The sequence below is a fragment of the Balaenoptera borealis genome, assembly GCF_965194805.1.
Source record: "Balaenoptera borealis genome assembly, chromosome: 20".
Lineage (NCBI taxonomy): Eukaryota > Metazoa > Chordata > Mammalia > Artiodactyla > Balaenopteridae > Balaenoptera > Balaenoptera borealis.
In genome coordinates, this window is record NC_138879.1 from 45,168,088 (window position 1) to 45,190,859 (window position 22,772).

General features: G+C 40.6%; 1 protein-coding gene across 2 annotated transcripts in view; it reads left to right on the forward strand.

Moving 5' to 3' along the window:
• Window positions 1-1,789: 1,789 nt before the first annotated feature.
• SLC13A2 (solute carrier family 13 member 2) overlaps window positions 1,790-22,772 on the forward strand; it is a 53,086-nt gene continuing 32,103 nt past the window's right edge. Inside the window, exon 1 of one of the 2 annotated variants that reach the window (XM_082372732.1) lies at window positions 1,790-3,758. The gene's annotated coding sequence lies outside the window, so the exon portion shown is untranslated. The remainder of the gene's footprint in view (window positions 3,759-22,772) is intronic. The other variant, XM_082372733.1, reaches the window with a different exon arrangement.

Here is a 22,772-nt window from a genome sequence, read left to right on the forward strand (position 1 = left end):
CATAGGACATGTAAATCTATTTATCAACTTTTGTATCCTTAACCTCCACAGTATGTAAGAAATAAGGCACTTCTTGCAGCGGAAGAATGTGTCACATGAAAAGAGTGGACCAAAATAGGACGAGGAAGACGTCCAGGAAATGGAGATCAAAAGGAAAGATGAAATTTGATAATTTTTTAAAATTAATTTTTATCGGAGTATAGTTGATTTACAATGTTGTGTTAGTTTCATGTGTACATCAAAGTGAATCAGTTATACCTATACATATATCCACACTTTTTTAGATTCTATTCCCATATAGGTCATTACAGAGTACTGAGTAGTTCCCTGTGCTATACAATAGGTTCTTATTGAAAGTTGGTAATTTATCCACTCCAGGATGAGAGGTGTTAAACTGGGCAGACATGAGCCTTCACTTCACAGGCAACATGGAGACCTCAGTTGACAGTCCTTGCCAACAAGTTGCTCAGAGTCTTCATAAATAACCTTACAGTGTCTACACACACACACACACACACACACACACACACACACACACGCCTTCATTCTCCTTCTCCCTTGGTGACCCCTGATGACTCTTCCAGCCTCCAGGGCCCTTGATGAGTTGGGTAGAAGTGCCTGTTGATGAGCACATGTGCTCTGGTCCCTCTTTAAAGATCTCTTCAGATTTTCCAAAGTTTGGCTCCCTACTAAGAGTTAACACATTGGTATTTGGAACTATGAGGCAGTCCCTTATGGACCTGGTTACTGCGTGTCAGCCTCTGAAAACCAGACACAGTCTGGCTGTCCTGACAAAGTGGCATTTGACTGCCCAGGATTCTGTTGCCATGGCCAGGATGGCTCTCAGACCAGCTGCCACCCTCACCAATTAATGTCTTACCTGGCAGACGAGGCCTTCCGTGACCTGTTCTTTTCCTCTCCTCCCCCTTATCCTACCACCCCAATAAGCTCCCCCATCAATTTCTTCCCTGCCCTCACTGCCAATCCACCAGCCCAGGCCCCTTCTCTCCTCGGACTATTCCAACTAACTCCTAATTTGTCTCATACATTCTAGGCTTCATCTGCTTCCAAATCTTTCTCCACAGCGATATTTTAAAAATGCAAATCTTGGACTTCCCTGGTGGCCCAGTGGTTAAGAATCCGCCTGCCAATGCAGGGGACACAGGTTCGAGCCCTGGTCTGGGAAGATCCCACATGCTGCGGAGTAACTAAGCCCGTGCGCCACAACTACTGAGCCTGAGCTCTAGAGCCTGCGAGCCACAACTACTGAGCCCGTGTGCTGCAACTACTGAAGCCCACGTGTGTAGAGCCCGTGCTCTGCAACAAGAGAAGTCACCACAATGAGAAGCCCGCACACTGCAATGAACAGTAGCCCCCGCTCGACGCAACTAGAGAAAGCCCACGCACAGCAACAAAGACCCAACACAGACCAAAAAAAAAAAAAAAAAAAAAAAAAAATATATATATATATATATATAAAGCAAATCTTACTGTGTCCCTTCTCTACTTAAAAACCTTCAATAGTTCCCTTGGCCTGACCTCTGAGGCTCTTTCTGATCTGGTGCCAGCTCCCTCACACTCAGCACCCACTCTATGCAAGACACTCTGCCCATTTCCCATAGAGCCCTGGCACCTGCTACTGCCCTTGCCTAAAAGTCCCTCCCCCATGCCCACCACTCCCTCCCTGCCTATTTCCTGGAATAACTCCCTCCTACACATCCTTCTAGACTCACCTCAGATACCCCCCTCCTCCAGGAAGCCCACTCCCCATCTGGAGCAGGCACAGCCACAGAGCTCTGCTCCCCCGAATCAGGGCACTAAACTGTAAGTTATGTGTCTTTCCTTATCTAGCCGTGTTTGACATGCCAGGAATAATTGTCAGATGATTGAATAAGTAATTGTTTAAGATAGCGTGCCTTCTCTGCTCCAGGCTGAACAACTCTGCTCCTTCAACTATTCCTCCTTTGATGGGATTTCCAGATTCCTCCCCATAGTGACCTGTCTTGAAGGAACAGATCACTCTACAGGACGCCGCGTGAGCGTCACCTGGCTTGTCCCCATTACCTGGTCTCATTAATTAAACCATAATTGGGGGGGGGTGGGAAGCGCACTCTCACTGTCTTGCTGGCTCCTGCTGTGTTGTTCTGGGAATCCCCAAGCTTTCGTTTTACACTCTGCTCCTGTGTCCACCATTTGGCCCACGTGCAGGGGGTTTGGGACCCATTTGCAGGCCCATACAAGTATCCCTTACACTTGATGTCATCTTGTGAGATTCAGCCCATGTGTCACTTAGCATTCTCTAGTTGCAAGGAAAAGAAACATATTCTGGCTGTCTTTTTAAAAAGGATTTGTTTAAAGGCCCTGGAAGGGTAACTCTCAGAATACAAAGAAAGCCGAACAGCCAGGTCACAATTAAGACAAGATGCAGGACAGTTCTGGGAATCCAGGCAGCAGGAACCATCAGACACACTTTATTGGACACTGTTGTCAGGAGAAAGCAGCTGTAACCCTACTTCATTACTCTCAAGAATCCAGTTCCCAGGAAATGGAGAGGCTGGCTGGGCTGGCTGGGTCACATGCGCACCTTTTGGCATGAGAGAGGCAGCCTGATTCTCCCAAGTTTGTACGCAGTGGGGCATGGGGCGTGCAGAGCAATACGCACTTATCAGAAGGTGAGTTGATTGCCAGTCAGGAGAAAAACCCTGATCTCTACCCAGCTGCAACTTGGATAGATTCTGGAGATAAAGAAAGCCTGATGGAAAAGATTAAGTGCAGTTTGCAAAGGATAACCTGGGGTCCAGCTCCAGCAGGGTCTACCCAAGGTTCTCTTCTGAACAGCACAGCACTGGGGCAGATGGTCCTAAAAACAGCCAGGCAGCCAGTATGGTTCTAGGGCACCAGTCTTTTCAGAGCAGACCCCACCAAGGCCCAGGCTAGGACTTAGGGACTGTGCACAGGCTCAGTGACAACCACCCCACAGGTAACACCAGGGACCAGGCTTCGGCAGCAAGACTAATTCCAATCTCCGTGGCCTGGGAGGTTCCCTGCTTCCTGGTGACTGGGAACCTTAGCTGCCCTCTTCCTTTTCTCCTTGCATCCTGCTCCTAATGGACTTTCTCTCTAGACCTGACCCAAGCTCTCTTGCTTGCTTCCTGGTGGCCACGCCTGGTATGACAGTGCTCTCCAGGCTCCAATAAAGTCCCCAACCTGCAGATAGAGACCTCACTCTACATCTTGAAAGTGAACCCAGCAGATTAAGCAAGGTTATTTTCTAAACAAAGAATTGTCAAGAGAGAAGATTCTTTTCAATGGGTTAATTTATGTAATGACAGGTCCTATAAAGGTATGAATATGAACAATTACATCTAGCAAGCCAGTTCTAAGTCATCTCTATTGAAAAGAGTAGAAGTGCATGACCCCAGGACTCTCCTAGAATCTTTCAAATGTCAGACCATAGCCTCAGTGAACCTCCCAGAGACTAGCCCTCTTGGTTCTGTGGGGCTTTTCACTGGAGAGAAAAGTACACACTATTGAAATGTTAGCCTGTCAACATATCACATGCCCTTCTACCAGGAACTTCCTTCTCAGCACACACACCTCATTTCCCAGGCTTCCTTGATCACAAGACTCCTTATCCCCTCCAGACTTGATTGCCAGCATTTCTTCTCCAGATTCCATCAGGCTTCAATCCACCACCTGCTATTTGCAATCACCATGTAACTGGTGTTCCTATTCTCAAAGAAAAGGAGGAAGAGGAGGTAAGAGAGGAGGCGGAGGAGAAGGATGGGGTTATTGAGAGGACAGGACCACCAGTTGACCCGCAAGCTAGACCAGGGCAATCGGAAACTCCTCACACACTCCCCTGTGCCTGGTATGTGCCTTCAGCTGGCCTTCCCCTCTAGAAGCTTCCCTCTCCCTGCTCCCACCCCCCAGGAAGCTGCCCCAAGGACACAGCCTTAAAATACTCAAGTGTTTTGAGACCATCTGGTTGGTATATACGACTGAGCCCAGATAAGGCCTCTACATAAATTTTAGAGGTGGTGGCTGGTGGGTGTGGAGATCTACTCCTCTTGCAGTCACCCAAAACAAGCCTGATATGTAAGTTCCGCGATTTTAAACCTGTCACCTACCCCTCTGGAGTGGCTGTCTCTTTATTTGGTCTCTCCTTGCCCTCCGTGTTCAGGGACCAGTTTGCAAACCAACAGAAGGAGCAGTCACTGTATTAAACACTTAACAATATTATCTCATTGAGACCTGTAGACATTCCCATTTTACAGATGGGGCAGGCCCAGAAGCCCCACAGCTATCAAGAGCCAGGGACATTTACAAGTGGGGGTTAGGGGCTGTGGGAGACTCCTGACAAAATGGCCATACCCCCTGAACTGGCCTTGAGCTGGAAATCCTATCCTGGGAGAGTCATTCCTCTGAGACGTTAAGACTTTGGGGCTGGGAATTCTCATTGCAAATGGTCATTAATTAAGGATTCATTGACCAGAATGTTTTATCAACGGAGTCGTGTGTGTGTGTGTGTGTGTGTGTGTGTGTGTGTGTGTGTGTAGAAGAATATTAAAAACAAAGTCTTTTTTTTTTCTTTTTTTTAATTTTTGGCTGCGTTGGGTCTTCCTTGCTGTGCGCGGACTTTCTCTAGTTGCGGCGAGCTGGGGCTACTCTTCGTTACAGTGTGCAGGCTTCTCACTGCCGTAGCTTCTCTTGTTGCGGAGCACGGGCTCTAGGTGCGCAGGCTTCAGTAGTTGTGGCACACAGACTTCAGTGGTTGTGGCACACAGGCTTCAGTAGCTGTGGCTCATGGGCTATAGAGCGCAGGATCAGTAGTTGTGGCGCACGAGCTTAGTTGCTCTGCAGCATGTGGGAACTTCCCGGACCAGGGCTCAAACCCGTGTCCCCTGCATTGGCAGGCGGATTCTTAACCACTGCGCCACCAGGGAAGTCCAACAAAGTCTTTTGTTGTTTTTGTTTTTTGTTTTTTTGGCCACACCACATGCCTTGCAGGATCTTAGTTCCCTGTTTGCAGGGATCAAACCGGTTCTACAAGGGATCAAACCTGTGCCCCCAGTGGAAGCGCGGAGTCCTAACCACTGGACCGCCAGGGAATGCCCAACAGTCTTCAAAAAAAGGATTTTTACTTCCCTCTGTCATGCAAACGCTTGCAATCTGTAGAGAAGGATTTAATTTTTTTAATTAAACTTTTTTTTAAGATCATTGTAGATTTACGTGCAGTTGTAATAAATGTTCTATCTGTATATTCTCTTCAATTAGATTTCTCTTCATATCTTTTGCCTACTTTCTAATTAGATTTTTTTTTAATGTAGAGTTTTGAAAGTTCTTTTATATCCTAGATATTAGTCCTCTGTTGGATATGTGGTTTGCAAATGATTTTTTTCTCAGTCTATCGCTTATCTTTCATCCTCTTAACAGGGTCTTTCACAGACCAAAAGTTTTCATTTTGGTGAAGTCCGACGTAGCAATTTTTGCATGTATGGATTGTGTTTTTGGTGTCAGATCAAAGAACTCTGCCTAGCCCTAGATCCTGCAGATTTTGTCCCATTTTTTCCCTAAAAGTTGCATAGTTTTCATTTTCATAGTACATGATCCATTTTGAGTTAATTATTGTATAAAACGTGAGGTTTAAGTTGAGGTTTTTTGTTTGTTTGTTTGTTTGTTTGTTTGTTTTGCTTATGTATCTCCAATTGCTCCAGGACCATTTGCTGAAAGGCTATTCTTCCTCCACTGAATTACTTTTGCTCCTTTATAAAAAATCAGTTGGGGGAATTTCCTAGTGGTCCAGTGGTCAGGAATCTGAGCTTTCACTGAGGCCCCGGGTTTCAATCTCTGGTTGGGGAACTAAGATCCCACAAATGGCACGGAGCAGCCAAAAAAAAAAAAAAAATCAGTTGAGCATATTTGTGTGGGTCTACTTCTGGGTTCTCTATTCTGTTCCATTGATCTACGGGTTTATTCCTCCACCAATACTGTCTTTTTTTTTTTTTTTCTCTTGGCCTCGCTGCATGAGCTTGTGGGACCTCAATTCCCTGACCAGGGATTGAACCCTGGCTCTCAGCAGTGAAAGTGCAGAGTCCTAACCTCTGGACCGCCAGGGAATTCCCCACCAATACCAGTCTTGATTACTCTTACTATATTATAACTCTTGAAGTTGGGTAGACTTGTTCTTGCCACTTTATCTTTCTTTTCAAAATTGTTTTTAGCTATTCTAGTTCCTTTGTCTTTCCACATAAATTTTAGAATAACCTTGCGTATATCTGCAAAAACTCCTGCTATAATTTTGATAGGGGCTGTATTAAATCTGTATGTTAATTTGGGGAGAATTGATATCTTTACTATGTTGAGCCTTCCAATATATAAACACTCTGTGTACTCCGTTCATTTAGATCCTCTCTGATTTCTTCCTTCAGCATTTTATAGTTTTCAGCATACAAATGATGTATACGTTTTGTTAGGTTTATACCTAAGTATTTCTTTTTTTTTTTCTTTTGAGTGCTTGTAAATGGTATTGTATTTTAAATTTCAGTGTACTAATGTACGAATGAATACATATTCATTAGTTCTAGGAGTTTCTTTTTTCCTTTTTTCTCTTTCTTTCTTTTTCTTTCTTTTTGTGAATCCCTTTGAAATTTCTTTCTACACAGGAAATCATGTTATCTGCAAATAGGGATGGTTTTCTCTTTCTTGCTGATCTGCATATCTTCCATCTCCTTGTCGTGTCTTATTGGACTGGCTAGAACTTCCAGTACTTTGCTGAATAAAAGTGGTGAGAGTAGATAGTCTTTGTCTTGTTCCCAGTCTTAGGAGAAAAACATTCAGTCTTTCACCATTAAGTATGCTCGCTATAGGGTTTTTGTAGATGTTCTTTATCAAGGTGAGGAAGTGCCTCTCTATTCCTATTTTTCTGAGAGTTTTTATCATGAATAAATATTAAATTTTGTCAAGTGCTTTTTCTGCAATGATTGATATGATCATGTGATTTTTCTTCTTTGGCCTGTTAACATGATGGATTACATTGTTTAATTTTCAAATACTGAAACAGTCTTGCATGCCTAGAATAAACCCCTCTTGGTCACGGTGTGTAATTCTTTTTATATATTGCTGAATTTTATTTGCTATTTTTTTAAGGATCTTTTCATCTATATTCATGAGGACTATCGGTCTGTAGTTTACTTTTTTGGTACTGTCTTTGTCTGGTTTTGGTATCAGAGTAATATTAGCTTCATAAAATGAATTGGGAAGTGTTCCCTCCTCTTCTATTTTCTGGAAGAGACTGTAGAATTGGTGTTAATTCTTCTTTATATACAAGTTTCCCCCGCTATCTGGAAATAGAGTGTTCCTATGAAACCTTTCCTAAGCTAAAATGGTATAAATCAAAGAAGCACACATCTTGCTTCTTCTTTAGGACACATCGTGCTAACAGATGCACAAAGTAAGTTGAGATAAAACACAGATGCTCACAGACACAGTTCAGAGCTATGGCAGCTTGATGCTGAGTGTAGTTACCAGGAAAGAAGCTTGGCAGTGCCACTCCTGCTGCCCAGGGATATGTGCTGCTTCTACGATGCTTGCTGCAAAACAAACTCTGGACACTATTTTTGCTTTTAGCATTTTTTCGTAAAAATGAAAATCCTCTTTAGATTTCTTTTGCTTATCGAAAACAGGTACTAATGTAGGTCTTTTATAAAAGTAAAGTGGCATAAAGTAAACTTTCGATAATCGGGGTATACCTGTATTTGGTAGAATTCTTCAGTGAAACCATCTGGGTCTGTAGATTCCTCTTGGGGGAATTTTTAAGTTACAAAATCAATTTCCTTAATAGTTATGGGGCTATGTAAATTTTATGTTTCATATTGGGTGAGTTATATTAGTTAGTGCTTTTTCAGAAATTGGTCCATTTTGTCTAAGTTGTCAAATTTATGTGTGTAGAGTTGTTCATAGTATTCACTTATCCTTTTGATGTCTGCAGGGCCTGTAGTGATAGCCCCTGCTTTATTCTGGATAGGCAAAAATGTGATCTCTCTTTTTTCTTTGTCAGTTTTGCTAGAAGTTTCTCAACTTTATTGATCTTTTCAAAGAACCAGCTTTTCTTCCTCCCATTTGAACTTCTCTATTTAAAAATTTTCTGTTGTCCATTTGCAGCAACATGGATGGACCTAGAGATGATCATACTAAGTGAAGTAAGCCAGACAGAGAAAGACAAATATGATATGATATCGCTTATATGTAGAATTAAAAAAAAATACAAATGAACTTATTTACAAAACAGAAATAGACTCAGAGACATAGGAAACAAACTTATGGGATAAATTAGGAGTTTGGGATTAACATATACATACTACTAAACATAAAATAGATAACTAATAAGGACCTACTGTATAGCACAGGGAACTATACTCAAAGTTTTGTAATAACCTATAAGGGAAAAGAATCTGAAAAAGAATATATATACATACATACATATATATATATACACATATATATACACACATATATATATACAACTATGCTGTACACCTGAAACTAACACAGTGTTGTAAATCAACTTCACTTCAATAAAAAATTAAATTAAATTTAAAAATAAACATTAAAGATACTTTGTTAAATAAAAATAAATAAATAAATTTTCTGTTTTCAATTCCATGGATTTCTGCTCTTTATTATCTCTATTATTTCTTTCTTTCTGCTAGCTTTGTGTTTATTTTGCCCTTTTTCTAGGTTCCTGAGGTGGAAGGTTAGATTATTCTTTGAGATTTTTCTTCTTTACTAATGTAAGCATTTAGTCCTGTAAATTCCCCTTTCAGCACTGCTTTAGCTGTGTCCCACAAATTTTGATATGTTGTAATATGCCTCATCTTCATTCAGTTCAATGTGTTTTTTAAATTTACTTTGAGACTTTGCTTGGACACACGGATCATTTAGAAATATGTTGTTTATCTTTCTGAGTGTTTGGAGATTTTCCTGTTATCTTTCCGTTGTTGATTTGTAATTTGATTCCACTGTGGTCAGAGAACACACTCTGTATGATTTCAACTCTTTTAAACGTGTTACAGTTTGTTTTATGGCCCAGAGTATGGTTTATCTTGGTATAAGTTCCACAGGCACTTGAAAAGAATGCGTGTTCTGCTGTTGTTGGGTAGAGTATTCTGTAAATGTCAATTAGATACTGTTAGTTATGGCGTTTTTTAGTTCTTCTGTATCCTTGCTGATTTTCTGACTAGTTGTTATTATATCAGTTGCTGAGACAGAGATGTAGGAGAGGGGAAAATTATATAATTTTAGGACATCTGCAAGCTTTGTGACTTTGGGCAAGCCAACTAAGCTCTTTGAGTCTATTTCTTCATCTATGAAATGGTGACAAAAATACTAAACTCTCAGGATTATTTGGAGGATTTAAATAATGAAGTAAATAGTCCAACAAGTGCCTGGCACTGAATAGGGGTAACAAGATCTTAATCAATAGGGTTAAACTGACCAAATCATGTTTCTATCCAAACAGCTAAGGGAAGAGCATCCCAAAGAAGAAAGGTAACTGAGAGGGCATCAAGGGGTTTTTGTTTGTTTGTTTGTTCGTTTGTTTGTGCCACACTGCGCGGCTCGCAGGATCCTAATACCCCAACCAGGGACTGCACCAGGGCCACTGCAGTGAAACCACCGAGTCCTAACCACTGGACCGCCAGGGAACTCCCAAGGCATATTTTTAACCCCAAAGTCCATCATACCCAGGCTCAGGCCTATCCCTCCAGAGGTCTCCCCATCTCCCACCCTGAGCTCCTCAGATCCTTCTGTCTGCCGACTGTAAAATGTCTTGGGACCCAAGGATTGTCCACTGAATGCATTCTCAATTTCTGAGGCTCAATTATTTTAACAGTAAATCTATCAGCGAGAAATAAGTCCAAATTTTAAAAATAGATATTTAGTACTCCACCTAGAAATAAAGAACGTAACAAAATATGCTTTGGGGCTGGCTCCACCTCACCTCCTCTTGGGGCTCTATTGCAGAGAAATAGTAGTCTAGCAACCAAAAGCATTAAAAGTAATCCTAACATTTACTTACATTTTTCAAAGATCCCCTTCATAAGCTACAATAATATCTCTTGAGATCTCCATTCCCAGGATAGTCTTTTTAATAAATGGTACTGGCTCAATTGGAAAGCTATATAGAAAAAAAAAAATTAGCCCCTACATTACACCTTACACAGAAATAAATTCTAGATGGGTTGTTTTTAGAAGAAAACATAGGAGAATGCTTTAATAGTCTCAGAGTAGGCAAAGAGTTTTTTTCAACACAAAGAGCACTAACTATAAGGGAAAGAATAGATAAATTAGACTATATTAAAAATTAAAACTTCTATTTATCAAAAGACACCCTTAAAAGAGTGAAAATGCAAGCCATAGAATAGAAGATATTTGTAATACATTTATCTGGCAAAGGACTCATATCTAGGATATATAAAGAACTCTTAAAAATCAATAAGAAAAATGTCATTTTTTAAATGCGCAAAAGACTTGTACAGACATTTCACAGAAGAGAATATTCAAATGGGCTGATAAACATATGAGAAATTGCACAACTTCATTTGTCACCAGCAATTGCAAAATGAAGCCACAATACAATGTTACTACATGCCTGAATATCTAAAAGTAAATATCAAGTCTTGACAACATAGCCAAATATCTGGAAACAACTCAAATGTCTATCAGGAGCAAAACAGAGAAATTGTGGGTATTCACACAAGGGAATATTATAAACAGCAAGAATGAATGAACTACAACTACAGGCAACAATATGGGTGAATCTCGCCAAAGTAACACTGAGGGAAAGAAATCAGAGACAAAGGAGTACATACTGTGTGAATCCACTTCTGTAATATACAAAGAACTGTCAAAAGAAATCTGTTAATTTGACTATAGGCAGATATTGTTATCGATGGAAATACTCAATAAACAACCTGTAACAGGAATAGAAAAGAGTTTTATTTGAGCCAGACTGAGGACTTTAGCCTAGAAGACGGTCTCTCAGATAACTCTAAGGAAGTGAGCACAGTTTTATACATATCTTGTCAGAACAAAGAACATCAAACGTGACAGGGATATATTCCTTCAAGGTTAAAAAAAAAAAAAAAGATCAGCATGTACACAGTGAGTCAGTATGATCTTGGTGCCTGGGAAGGGAGACATCACTGAGGGAATACCAGCATTGGCATCCCAGGAAGGAAGGCATTTATCTCTATTTTCAAAATGGACATTCTTTACTTCTGGACCTCTTTCTTTAATGGTTAAAGCAGATGTACAGTGTATTTTTTTTAATTATTATTGAGGTATAGTTGATGTACACTATAAGTTTCAGGTGTACAACATAGTGATTCACAATTTTTAAAGGCTATATTCCATTTATAGTTATTATAAAATATTGGCTATACAATGTATGTGTAATAGGCCACAAAATAGGCTGTCCTAGTTAGCATAAAGTTTAAGTTAAATCATGTGTAAGCCAGAATGACTTCCCCATACCTCAATATGTGAAAATTTCTCCCACCATTGTGTTTTTCACAAATTGAAGATTTGTGGCAACCCTGCATCGAGGAAGTCCATTGGCACCACTTTTCCAACTGCATTTGCTCACTTCATGTCTCTGTGTCACATTTTGGTAATTCTTGCAATATTTCAAACTTTATTATTATCAATATTATTACTATTATTATTATATTTGTTACGGTGATCTGTGTTCAGTGTTCTTTGATGTTACCACTATGACTTGCTGAAGGCTCAGGTGATGGTTAGCATTCTTTAGCAATAAAGTTTTTTTTTTAATTAAGGTATGTACATTTTTTAGAGACGTAATGCTATTGCACACTTAGTAGACTACAGTATAGTGTAAATATAACTTTTATACGCACTGGGAAACCAAAAAACTTGTGTGCATCGGTTTATTGAGATATTTGCTGTATTGTAGTGGTCTGGAACAGAACCGGCAATACCTCCGAGTTCTGCCATTAATAGGCAGTGGTTACTCTGGGCAGGGTGATGGAGGGAGGAGCTTCGATGGGACTGTTAATGTTCTTGACCTGAGCGCTGGTTACACATGTGTTCATTCCATGGAAATTCACTGAGCTGTACACTATGGCTTGTGTACTTTTCTGTACGCATATTTTACCCCAAGAAAAAAGTTTTTAATCCCCTCTGTACCTTGCAGCTGCCCTGATGTTTCTGAATTTCTCCCTTCCAAATCCCTCCTACCCCATTTTCCATGACAACTCAGGGTTTTTTCTCCCTCTGCCTTTTCTACCATCTCAATCTTATTTTCTTTTTCTTTCTTTCTTTTTAATATTTATTTATTTATTTGGTTATGCAGGGTCTTAGTTGCAGCAGGCAGCCTCCTTAGTTGCAGCATGTGAACTCTTAGTTGCGGCATGTGAACTCTTAGTTGCGGCATGCATGAGGGGTCTAGTTCCCTGACCAGGGATCGAACCCACGCCCCCTGCATTGGGAGTGCGAGTCTTAGACACTGTGCCACCAGCGAAGTCCCCCAGTCTTATTTTCTTTCTCCCTGTTCAGCCAATCTCACATCGTTTCCACAAAACTCCCCCATCCCATCTCCTTGGTTCTCTCTTCATTGATTTCTCCAGTTTTCACAATAAGACCAGAGGAGGGAGGTAAGAAAAACACTGATAAAGGAGTCCTTCAGGGGCATGGGGAGAAGGGAAGAAGTTGTAAACAGCTTTAACATTTTGATCATTTGTCTCCCTGTAACGAGTAAGGAGTTATATTCTGATCTTTCACACCCTTATTAAGACCTTGCCACCAGTGCCTTTCATTTTGTTTTCTTTTAAGCAAAAGGAGAAGTTACTGGCTCACTGCACAGAAAAATTTAAGGGAAGTATGCTTCAGGCATGACTTGATCCAGAGTCTCAACAGACATCTTCAGGACTGAGTATCTCCCACCTCAGCTCTGCTTTCCTCTGTACTGGTTTCCTTCATTCAGGCTTTTCTCCCATGGTAGCAGCAGCCCCCGGCTTAGATCCTGCCCTCCCAGCCCCATGCCCTGCAGAAATAGAGCTCCTCTTTCCAATGGTTCCAACAAGAGTACACTCAATTCTCATTATTCATGAATCATAGACTTGTGAATTCACCTAGTTGCTAAAATTTATTTGTAACCCCAAAATCAATACTGGGCACTTTCACCATGTTTTCAGGGTCATTTGTGGACAAGTGCGGAGTGGTGAAGAATTTGAGTCACCTAACTTGTTCCCAGCTGAGGTCAAACAACATGACGCTTTGCTTTTTTGTCTCAGCTCATACTGTAAACAAACATCCCTTTTACAATCTAGTTGGTGCCATGTTTTGGGCATTTTCGTGCTTTTTCTTGCTGACTTCACTATCTGAAATGGCCCCCAAGTGTAGTACTAGAGTGCTGTCTAGTGTTCCTAAGTGCAAGCAGGTTGCCAATGTGCCTTAAGGAGAAAGTAAGTATGTTAGATAAGCCTTCTCAGGCATGAGTGATAGTGCTGCTGGCTGTGAGTTCAATGTCCATGAGTCAATAATATATTAAATAATGTGTGTAAACAGAAACACATATAAACAAGGTTAGGTATTGATTGGTTGATGAAAATGTGAACAGAGGCTTGCAGGAACCTAATCTTTTATTTCCCCTACAATAGTCAGTACTGGCTAATTCAGTGTTCCTGGCAACTTTATAGAACATAACGAATGTAAAATAACAAGAATTAATTGTACTAGAATTAAGTCTCATTAGCCTGGCTTGAGTCCTAGGCTGTGAAAAAATCACCTGACCAGGAGGAGCGAATGTGGTGATTGGCCAGGGCTGTGTCATTGGCTTACCCTATCCCCACTGCATAGACTGAATCAGGGAAGAGAGGTTCCTCAAAAGAAATCAAAAGGAGAGGAGTGGAAGCCAGGCAGGCAAAAAGACAAATGCCCACTACGCCCAGTCTCTCTTTGAATTCTATCTTACTTTACAGATTATTATATAATAATATTATTACATTTTATTATTATTATCTTACTTTACAGATTATTACTTTACAGTAATTTGGATTAAATGATTGGGTAAAAAGTAAGATTGAGGGCTTCCCTGGTGGTGCAGTGGTTAAGAATCCACCTGCCAATGCAGGGGACACGGGTTTGAGCCCTGGTCTGGGAAGATCCCACATGCCGTGGAGCAACTAAGCCCGTGAGCCACAACTACTGAGCCCCCGTGCCACAACTACTGAAGCCCGTGCACCTAGAGCCCGTGCTCCGCAACAAGAGAAGCCACCGCAATGAGAAGCCTGCGCACCACAACAAAGAGTAGCCCCTGCTTGCCGCAACTAGAGAAAGACCACGTGCAGCAATGAAGACCCAACGCAGCCATAAATAAATTATTTAAATTAATAAATATTTTTTAAAAAAAGAAAAAAAAGTAAGATTGAGGTAAGTGTGAGTCAGGGTTATACTGGCAGCAGTAGACACTGATGTTAGCAAATCTAAATAGAAATTCTCTAGGGAATTCCCTGGTGACCCAGCGGTTAAGACTCGGCACTTTCTCTGCCATGGGCCTCGGTTCGATTCCTGGTCGAGGAACTAAGATCCCACAAGCTGTGCAGCGTGGCAAAAAAAAAGTTTTAATTAAAAAAAAATAGAGGGCTTCCCTGGTGGCGCAGTGGTTGGGAATCTGCCTGCCAATGCAGGGGACACGGGTTCGAGCCCTGATCTGGGAAGATCCCACATGCCGCGGAGCAACTGGGCCCGTGAGCCACAATTACTGAGCCTGCGCGTCTGGAGCCTGTGCTCCACAACAAGAGAGGCCGCGATAGTGAGAGGCCCGCGCACCGCGATGAAGAGTGGCCCCCGCTCGCCGCAACTGGAGAAAGCCCTCGCAGAGAAATGAAGACCCAACACAGCCATAGATAAAATAAATAAATTAATTAAAAAAAAAAAAAAAGAAAGAAATTCCCTAAAAGGTCATCAAGGGATGCACAGAATTCACTGGAAGGCTGGAAAACCAGGCTTGGAAAATAATCAGGAACCACAGCCAAGGCTTGCCCAAAAACTGCCTGGTTGGGACACAGCTTGTAACCAGAACACTGTTGGACATGGGCCCTGCTGTTGGTACCACTACTGGACATTGACCCCCTGAATGGAAATACACTCTGCTTCTCTTATCACCAAGACATAAAAGTCCATGCATGGCAGATGCTATAGACCAGCTCACTCAGCACCATTCCAAGCCGTTTCTAGCTTACCTTCCTGTATTTTAGAGGCCAGAAGAGTCTACATTTTCTAGACTCTCATGCAGCTGCAATGACCTAGTCCCCTTCAAGCACAGGCACCCACAGGAGAGCAATGTGAGCTATAGACCACAGGCTGGAAGTTTGGAAATTCTGTAAAGCACAATAGCGCAGCTATCCTGTTCCTTTGGGTGTTAGATAAGAATGAAGTTCCAGGGTCTCAACTTTAGTGTTATAAGGATTAGGCAATGAACTGTGGCATTAGTAGTGTTTCTCCTGGAAAATCCTGGGGCATGATTAGGCATTTTTCCTGCTCATGTTATTTCTGGCTGTTTTGGGCTGATAGCTTAACTTCCATGCTCAGTTCTCTGATCCTCCCAGAGATTCTTTAGCCAACTTATATTCATTAATAAACGTTTTCACAGTTAAATCAGCTAGAGTGGATGTTGTAGATGGCAATTAAGAACCTTGACTAACAACAGACGATCCAACAGATGCTAATGGGTCGTACTTACTCCATATGGAAGAATGATAAAATGTCTGAGCTCTCTCTCTCCCTCCCTCCCTCCTTCCCTCTCTTTCTTTCTTTCTTATTTTCTTTCTCCTGGGTCCTTCCCTCCTTTTAGCATGCTAAGTAGATACCATCTTCTAAAAAATTCTTTTAACCATATATTTTACCCTCTCTACCACCTTTACCCTCTCATCTTAAATAAATATTTCACATATGTAAGTTTTATTTTGATTTTTTTATAAAAGTAAACTAAATCCAGAGGACTGACTAAACATGTATCTGTGTTGATTAGATTCAGAAGAAGAGAGTATTTTTGAAGACAGAACTAAAGAAATACTCAGAACTCAGCCCAGAGGCAAATAAAATATGAAAAATAATATTGAGGTTAAGAAACCTAGAAAATAGAATAAAGTATGAAATCTAATGTAGGTCTAATTTGGATTCTGGGAGTAGAGTCTAAAGAGAATGGAAAGAGACAATTTTTGAAGAGATATTGGTTGAGGAATATCCAGAATTCAGAAGGACAAACAAATAATCAGATTCATAATAAGTCCAGTTTAGGATAAGTGATCCCAAAAAGCAGGTTTGGGATGGAAAAAGGAGTTGTGTACCAATAAATTGGTAGGCAAGTGGGTAAATCAAAGCAAACATTAACTGTACAAACCAGTATTATAATGACAATATTTAATTTGGAAGGGAGGCTGTAAAAAATAAACAGAAATAAAATAATGGACCACAATTACATGTAAGATGGGAGGGGGTGATTGGTGTTAAAGAGAATGACAGAGATACTGAATAATTTTAAATTTTGTATAAAGCATGCATGTCAAAGGGTTAACATTCAAAAAGAAGAGAAATAGGCTTTATAACTTCCAAATTAAAGGGGGGAGGAGGAGTTAAATTTGAAAAGTGAGTTACTTCCAGGTTAAAATGTAGATTCAACACATGCAACTAATCTCACTTCCATCAAAGTCCCATTAAAAAGAACAGTAGGGTGAGATAGGGAAGGTGGGAGGGAGGGAGACACAAGAGGGAGGAGATATGGGGATATATGTATATGTATAGCTGATTCACTTTGTTATAAAGCAGAAACTAACACACCATTGTAAAGCAATTATACTCCAATAAAGATGTTAAAAAAAAAAACCCAAAAAACAGTAAACAGATTTTAAAAGACATTTACTTTTTTTTTTTTTCTGGCCATGCCTCAGAGCATGTAGGGATCTTAGTTCCCTGACCAACCAGGACTGGAACCTGTGCCCCCTGCATTGTGAGCTCGGAGTCTTAACCACTGGACTGCCAGGGAAGTCCCAAAAGACATTTACTTTTTAAAAGTAAGGAAGGGGAGAAGACTTGGAGATGGGGGATAACAGCAGCATTTTGGAAAATGTTGAGCATATGGCCCAAGTGATTTAACAGAATAGAGAAGCAGAATTCTGAGATAGCAGTGGGGAACCAACTACATTTTCACCATAGAATCCTCAAAATACTCAGTAACTGGAAATTACAAGTATGTATATCTGGAATTGGAGGTGGGGTGGAAGTAAAATTTAAAATAAAGAGGATTGGGTGAAAGCTGAGAAGTAGTTAGATGCCAAATCCCCTCTGCTACTCTACACTATGGGATGAACGCCCCTCGTACATTGCAGCAGATGAGTGGGTGTTTATTCTTAAAACAAGGAATAATAGAAGGTCTTCGAAGGGGGGGAGGTCGACTGGCACAGTTGAGGGCTACACTGAAAGGTGAAATTATATATTATATGTACTAATTATTTATACATGCTGAAAGTTCAGACCCCCCCTTTCCTCCTACTGGGATCCCAGAATGCTAGAAGTAAAACCTATATCCTCTGGTTGGAAGACTTAAAGAGTCTTTTCTGAGTAATCTGAACAACTAAAGAGGAAAGATCTAAAGATAGAGACATTTCCAAACAAATGACCAATCCAGGTCATCATAGTGAAACGCACAGTTGACTCAGAGCATTTGATTTGCTTTTGTTTCCCCATTATTCATCATAACCAAATGCATGGATTACTAGCTTCTGAGAAAAGCCTCTAACACTGATGATAGAGACTAAAGCAAACAAACAGAAAAAAAAAAAAAAACTCAGAAGAAATAGAAATTAGGCAGGAAAAAGAAAACTTCAAAAAAATAATCACTATCGTCAATATTATCAGAGGATAAGAGAAGATATTGTGTCCATGAAACAAGAACAGGATGCTATAAGAAAAAGAGCATTAAGAGAACAAAAAACATGATAGTAGAAACGGAAAGCTCAAGAGAAAGTTGAGAAAATCTCCAAGATACTAAAGCAAAGAGAAAAAGAAACAGAAAATGTGGAAGAAAAGATAATAAATTTAGAGAGACTGCCCAGTGACCTGAAAAACCAAATAATCCAAAAAGAGAAAACACAAAAAATAGAGAAGAAAACAGCATTGAAATTGTTCAAGAAAATGTCTCAGAATTGGAGGATGTGTGCTTATAGGTTGACAGAGCCCACTAAATGTCCAGCAGAATTGTTAAAAATAGACCCACTCCAAGGCACATTATTGTCACATTTTAAAGCCTTAGAGACAAAAAGATGACCTACTAGGTTCCAAAGAGAAAAAACCAGTTTTCATAAGATCAGGAATCAAAAGGACTTTAGATTTCACTTGAAACAAGAAAACAATGGAGCAATGACTTCAAAATTCTGAAGGAAAATTGTTTCCAACCAAGAATTCTATTACCAGTCAAACACTCATTCCAGTGTGAAGGTAGAATCAGGCATTTTCAGATACACAAGTTCTCAAAAAGTTTACTTCATATATCCTTTCACAACAAGCTATTAGAAGTTGTGCTCTACCAAAATGAGGATGTAAAATGAGACAAGAAATGGACACAAGAAATAGGAGATCCAACCCAGAGGAGAAGGGAAGGAAATCTTCAGAATGATGATGAAGGTAGGTATCAAGATATAACTATGCTCCAGGTATAAAGGGAGACCCCTCCACATTGGAGCGTCTGACTCATCAGGCAATCATATTGAGGGCTGTCATAACTAGCCCTCTGCTGGTAAATGTGCTCCACCAAAAGAGAGGAAGTAAATCAAGGAGGAAGGCATAAGACCCAACTCAGAGAAGGGCGAAGGGAACACCAAGGAAGTGCCAGGATGACAGCTGTGCAGCAGGCCTGGAGAGCAACTAGCCTGGATTGAACGAGATTGGAGGTCTCCAGGATGGAGGAAAATGAAGGTCTCCAAGAAATGATGTGGAAATGACAGAGCACCTGATGTGAATAAACTCTGGGAAAACTGTACGATAGGCCTTTAGATGGTGTGAGAAGGGTTAATAATGTATACAAAGAAAACTAAGTTAACAAGGCAATTATTAACTTTAATAAAAATAAAAAAGGAATCATAATCATCATATACCACGATGCCCAACTATAAGTATATACATAAGCATTCTAATGTAAACACTGAATATTGATTAAATTTTAAATTATAATCACATTTGATTTGAGAGACCTAAAATTTCCCAGTATACCTTATAGCTAAATCATAATCTAAAGGGAAGCTGATAATGTCTGAAATTGATGAATAAAATATGACTGTATGGGGGCTTCCCTGGTGGCGCAGTGGTTGAGAATCTGCCTGCCAATGCAGGGGACACAGGTTCGAGCCCTGGTCTGGGAAGATCCCACATGCCGTGGAGCAACTGGGCCCGTGAGCCACAACTACTGAGCCTGCGCGTCTGTAGCCTGTGCCCTGCAACAAGAGAGGCCGCGATAGTGAAAGGCCCGTGCACCGCGTTGAAGAGTGGCCCCCGCTTGCCGTAACTAGAGAAAGCCCTCGCACGAAACGAAGACCCAACACAGCCAAAAAAACAAAAAAAAAATATGACTGTATGACTTTTTTTTTTTTTTTTTTGGCAGCACCTTGCTGTTTGCAGGATCTTAGTTCCCCAACCAGGGACGGAACCCGGACCCATGGCAGTGAAAGCATGGAGTCCTAACCACTGGACCACCAGGGAATTCCCAAAATATGAGTGTATGTATTCTATTTTTTTTTAATTTTTTTTTATAAATTTATTTATTTTATTTATTTATTTTTGGCTGCTCTGGGTCTTCATTGCTGCGCACGGGCTTTCTCTAGTTGCGGCGAGTGGGGGCTACTCTTCCTTGTGGTACGCAGTCTTCTCATTGCAGTGGCTTCTCTTGTTGTGGAGCACAGGCTCTAGGCACGAGGGCTTCAATAGTTGTGGCACGTGAGCTCAGTAGTTGTGGCTCGCGGGCTCTAGAGCGCAGTAGTTGTGGCACACAGGCTTAGTTGCTCCGCAGCATGTGGGATATTCCTGGACCAGGGATTGAGCCCGTGTCCCCTGCATTGGCAGGTGGATTCTTAACCACTGCACCGCCAGGGAAGTCCCTGAAAGGCCTTTTATAAAAGGCTCTGCTCTCCACAAATAAGGGCTTCCTTGCTTCCTTGCCAGGCAGGGCCCAGTCCCTGCTTCCCAGCCTTCAAGGTCAGGAGGAAAACTTTGTCACTGTCACAGTAGAGAAAGGTGTGGTCAGACAGAGTCCTGCTTAGATTTGTCAACAACTAAAGATCTCTTGGGCAAATAAACCGAAGCTGAACCCCCAGAGCACTGAACCTCAGAAAGCACTGGTTCCTTTTCTTTTTTTTTTTTTTTTTGCCTGTGCTGTGTGGCATGCAGGAAAGATCTTAGTTCTCTGACCAGGGATCAAACCCATGTCCCCTGCAATGGAAGCACAGAGTCCTAACCACTGGACTGCCAGGAGATTCCCAGCATTGGTTTCTTGATCCTGAGACTCAAAGGACCCTGGAGAAGGGCTGTATTCGCCTGGTGCTGGACACCAAGAAATAATGATGGGGAGGGGTAAAGAACAGATGGGATCAGGTTCAGGGACCTGAAGATTGGGAGCCAAAATTAATCTTACGATCTCCTCCCATCTCTGCAGCCTCCCCACAATACTGAGATAGGTGAAATCAGATTAAAATAAACATAAAAGGAAATTTAAATGAGAAAGCAGAGAGCCCCCAGTAGAGATGGGCATGTGTATCTAAGGACACAATCAACACAGTGAAAAGGTAACCTATGGAATGGGAGAAAAACATTTGTAAATCATATATCTGTTAAAAGATTAGTATCCAGAGTATGTAAAGGACTCCTGCAACTCAGCAACAACAACAAACAAACAAATAATTTGATTTAAAAATGAACAAAGGACTTGAATAGTCCTTTGGCCAACAAGCATATGAAAACTTGCTTAACATCACTAATCATTAGGGAAATGCAAATCAAAACTACAATGATGGCTGGACCTAGAGATTATCATACAATGTGAAGTAAGTCAGAAAGAGAAAGACAAACACCATATAATATCACTTATATGTGGAATCTAAAATATGACACAAATGAACCTATCTATGAAACAGAAACAGATTTGTGGTTGCCAAGGGGGAGCGATGGAGGGATGGATTGGGAATTTGGGATTAGCAGATGCAAACTATTATACATAGGATGGATAAACAACAAGATCTTACTGGATAGCACAGAGAAATACATTCAATATCCTGTAATAAACCATAATGGAAAAGAATATGAAAAAGACTATGTATATGTGTGCACGTGTGTGTGTATGTGTATAACTGAATCACTTTGCTGTACAGCAGAAATTAACACAGTGTTGTAAATCAACTATACTTCAATAAAATAAATTTTTAAAAACTGCAATGAGATATCACCTCGCACTCTTTAGAATGGCTGCTATAAAAAAAGAAAAGGAAAGAACAAGCATCATTGAGGATGTGGGGATATTGGAACCCTTGGGCACTGTTGGTAAGAATGTAAAATGGTGCAGCCACTGTGGAAAACAGTATGCAGGTTCCTCAAAACTGAAGATAGAATTGTCATTATGATCCAGCAACCCTGCTTCTGGGTATGTCAATGGAAGTAATCAATAACCAATCTATAATAAGAATAGAAGAGAGTTTCATTCGAGCCAAACTGAGGACTACAGCCCAGGAGACAGGCTCTCAAACAGCTCTGAGGAACTGTTCCAAAGAAGCATGGTTTTCAGCACAGTTTTATATCTTGTCAGAACTAAGAACATCAAAAATGACAGTGGTATGTTCCTTCAAGGTTTGAAAAAAGACAGATCATCATGTCACATCGAGTCAGTATGGCCTTGATGCTTGGGAAGGGAGGCTTATCATCGAAGGAGTACCAGCACTGGCATCCCAGGAAGGAAGGCATTTATCTCTATCTTTAAAAATGGACATTCTTTACTTCTGGACAATGCACCTTTTTTAAAATGGTTAAAGCAGATGTCCAAGGTATGTTTAAATAGGCCACAAAACAGGCATAAACTTTAAGTTAAATCATGTATAAGCCAGAATGACTTCAATATATGGAAATTTACTTCAATATATGGAAATTTCAATACTTCAGTATATGGAAGTCATAATATTTCTTCCATCAGGTGTATATCCAAAAGGATTGAAATCAGAGTCTTGGAGAGATAGTTGCACAACCATGTTCACAGCAGCATTATTCACGATAGCCAAAAGGTACAATCAACCCAAGTGTCCATCTGTGGGTGACTGGATAAACAAAATGTGGCATATATAGGTACAAAATGGAATGTTATTCAGCCTTAAAAAGGAAGGGAATTCTGACACATGCTATAACATGGATGAGCCTTGAGGACATCATGCTAAATGAAATAAGACAGTCACAGAAAGACAAATACTGTATGATGCTGCGTTTATGAGGTATCTAGAGTAATCAAAGTCATAGAAACGGAAAGTAGAATAGTGGTTGCCAGTGGATAGGGGAGGGGAGAATAGGGAGTTATTGTTTAATGGATATAGAGTTTCAGTTTTGTAAGATGAAAAGGATGCCAGAGACTGGTTGCAATACAATGTGACTAGACTTGATACAGAACTGTACAGTGAAAATGGTTAAGATAGTAAATTTTATGTTATGTGTTTTTTTTTAATAAA